General features: G+C 43.8%; 1 non-coding gene across 1 annotated transcript; it reads right to left on the bottom strand.

The window, feature by feature from the left end:
- Nucleotides 1-307: 307 nt before the first annotated feature.
- Trnat-ugu (transfer RNA threonine (anticodon UGU)) lies at nucleotides 308-382 on the bottom strand. The gene has a single exon. It is a non-coding gene; the product is annotated as a tRNA-Thr (tRNA).
- Between the last annotated feature and the right edge of the window lie 3219 nt (nucleotides 383-3601).

The raw sequence follows: 3601 nt of genomic DNA on the forward strand, positions 1-3601 counted from the left end.
TCCGACATTCCAGTAGGACAATGTGACACCCCACACCAGGGATGTATGTTTGGTGGTTGTGAATCACTTGCTTCATTAATGGAGACAATCTGCTGTTGAGTGTCTGGCAAAGGATTTGTAATTAATATTGAGTAAAGTAATCGGTAGGAAGTTTTCTAAGGTTTTTCGGGCCAGAAACGCACATATGTCCGAAAGAACAGATTCCATCGGTTACCAACCAGCTCGTTAGAATGAAATTTCAATAAAATGAACACCCTTAGCTGCTTACAGGCGTTGACATACGTCAACGGGGACAGACGAAAATGTGTGCCCTGACCGGGACTCGAACCCGGGATCTCCTGCTTACATGGCAGACGCTCTATCCATCTGAGCTACCGAGGACACAGCAAATAGAGCGACTGCAGGGATTTATCTCTGGTATGCCTCCCGTGAAACCCACATTCTCAACGTATTGTCCCGTACTACATTCGCAGTGCCCCCGCCCATTATACTCATTACTCGCGGCGCGTTGCCGATTCCCGTAAGAGTTCGGGCACTGTTTGTGCATTCGCACAGAAGAAGAAGATGGTCAAGTGGTTCTTTCGGACGTGTCCGCTGCAGTAGCCGTAGGAGGTACTCGTGGAGGACGCGATCAAATGCCTTGCAAAAGTCGATAAACAGCAATGCGAGATTCACTTTGGTGACTGACGCTATGGCTATTACATCTTTATATTCCGAAAGGGGAGTCATAATAGAGCGACCAGGGAAGCATGTTTGGTGGTTGTGAATCACTTGCTTCATTAATGGAGACAATCAGCTGTTGAGTGCTCTGGCAAAGGATTTGTAATTAAAATTGAGTAAAGTAATCGGTCGGAAGTTTTCTAAGTTTTTTCGGGCCAGAAACGCACATAAAATTACCGAGGCTGACCATCAGGACCAGGGGATTTATTCGATGATGAGCCAGAAATCAGTTCAAGGACTTCGTCTGGAGCAAAATCGTCTACGACCGCCGAGATGTCTGCAGGCGTAACTACGATGGGCAAAGCAAGCCGCCGTCATCACCATACGTATCGCATTGCGAGTACAGATCTGTGAAGTACCGGTAAACTGCAGTAAGAATAGCACTCTGTCGGGTCAAACGGAGTCCATCATGTGTGTCCAGCTCCCCGATAAAATCTCGCTTGCGAATGACACGATGTTTTATGAGGTGATACAGCGATGCAAGTTCGTCCTCTTGAAGCGATTTTAATTTAGATCTGATCTTCAGTCCTTCAAGCTGCGTTCGCTTTATGCCAATAAGCTTCGTCTTTATTTGTTTGATGGTCGTCAGCTGCGTTATAGTTGGTGGCGTAGTCGCATACAACTCTCGCAGCACTGTCTGGTAAAAATCAATCGTACTTTTGACATCTTTCGCCCGTTGCCAACTGTAGTTTTTTAACGCTAATCGCATTTTTCGTTTGACCACAACCTTCCACCAGGCTATCTTGCTCGGATATCTGCAGCATTGCCTGAGACAATCCGCCTATGTCGTGGACATGACATCTTGTAACGCGGTATCGGCGAGAATAGAAACATTTAGGCTCCACGGAACCCAATGCCATTTAGTACGCTGTTTGGCAAGATTTATCGTGACACAGAGGGTGCAGTGGTCGGAGAAACTAGCCTGAATGACATCGGCTCCAGAACATGTTGGCAAATGTTCTCAGAGATGTACAAACGGTCTAGATGGCTACATGCGGTGGAGGTCAGGTACACTCTTTGACATAAAACTCGACCGGCGGCCGGCCGCATCAGAGGCTAAGTCCGCTCCAATCGCGACATGAGACAGTAAAACTGGCCAACTCGCTAATTCTCTAAGTCCGGTTATCTGCACAATCTGGCAACACTGCAAACTGCGGCACTTCCTGGAGGAAAACTTGTCCCATGATAGAAAAACACTAAGCTGATTGCGCCTGTGGTCTAGCGGTAGCGTGCGTTGTTTCTGTTCGTAATGTCAGTAGATCGAGAGCAGCTGGCATAAAATATTTTTATAGCCTCTTCTGTCTGAATGCTGAAGACGTGAATATAATGGTAGCGCAGATTCAATCTATTTCGCTTTCTGACACACCGATATCAAAATTTTATCCAGTAATGACTTTGCGGCAGATTTCCTGCAGACTGTCCTCCTCCGGACGCCGTATGCGGCAAAGCTCCGGGATCCATTTGCTGGCTACCGGCAGCGGCCGTGGCGACAGCAGCGGCGCTGCACTCCCCCGTTCTTTATCGAAAGCGCCTGCTCCCGCTCATCGCTTTTGATGATTTAAAACGCTTTATTATTAAATGTTGCTCCACAGAAAATTTCTACGATTTCCATTCACGCTCAAAAGCAACGGAGACAGACGCCCTGATTAGTAGGCGGGTATTATATTACATTAATCGGCAAAAGCTGAGTAAGGCCCGAAATTAATTTTATAGACTGGGACGAAATTAAACCACCTCGGTACATTCGATGAATTTATAAATGTTTCATACCTCGTTTCTTTTCCTTTCAAACTCAACTATTTGTGCAACTTTTGGTCAATGTTCGGATGTTTTCGTCAAGCCGGGGTGAGCGTCTGTGGTGTAAAGTGTATTACAGTTCTTGTTTCATTCCTTATGGTAACTCTATGCGATAAACTGTGTGAATACCTTGCAATGCATGCTCTGTAGCAGTGCAGGAACACTGCACATTTGGAGTTCCATGTATGGGTTCATGAAGTATTTAATGTCGTTTTGGAGGTTTCAGAGAACGGAAAGGAATTGCTAACGCCGGTGTTAGAAAACGTCTACAGTTAAATGCTATTGCAAAAATTTAGCAGAGGGGAACCATATTAATCAACATGTGCACTTCATAAACAACCTTCTGACATGTTAGACCTATATGACGAACAAAACTCAAACTTATATCGTTGACAGTCGCTTTGAATCTTTTCAGGATCTATTTTACATTGAAGCACCTTGGCATTTGCAAAGCACACATCCATGATATTAACTTAATTTACTAAGTCGAATCGGACGAAGATTGATGTTTAAAGGCATTCTTCAGATTTCGTATAAAGAATTTTTACTAGCCGTTTGCAACTCCATTAATTAAAATGGAAAATAAAAGGTTGTAGTCAGCGGCAATCCACCGAGATTGGAACTGCTATGTCATACAGTACGACCACCGCAACGCACAAGGGAACCTCTTTTTTTTTAATTTTGCTTTTTTTCTTTTACTTTTTTTGACGATTACCCCTTTTTTTCTCTCTCATTTTAAAGCTCCTTAGGAAAATGGCAATAAAAAAAGAAACTAAGTGCCACCGCCACTTCTCATCCTATAACAAAAAAAAAAAAATCTGGTCCACTTCAGGCGTTGGCTCCTGACTAAACCTACTCCAAGAGCTGCCTATATACCAGGGGAAATATGGGAATTCAAGGTTAGGGCTATCTTTAAAAACAAAACAAAATCTTCCTTTTTCTGAATTTTATATTTATTTTGATTTTTGTTTCGTTTATATTTGTTGTGTAATTGTCTGTATTTTGGGTGGCGGACTACGACATAATGACGGTCGTTGAGGTAAGTCCAAAAATCGAGTACAGAGTCTACAGTTTGTCCAACTAG

The sequence above is a fragment of the Schistocerca serialis genome, chromosome 5 (assembly GCF_023864345.2).
Source record: "Schistocerca serialis cubense isolate TAMUIC-IGC-003099 chromosome 5, iqSchSeri2.2, whole genome shotgun sequence".
Classification (NCBI taxonomy): domain Eukaryota; kingdom Metazoa; phylum Arthropoda; class Insecta; order Orthoptera; family Acrididae; genus Schistocerca; species Schistocerca serialis.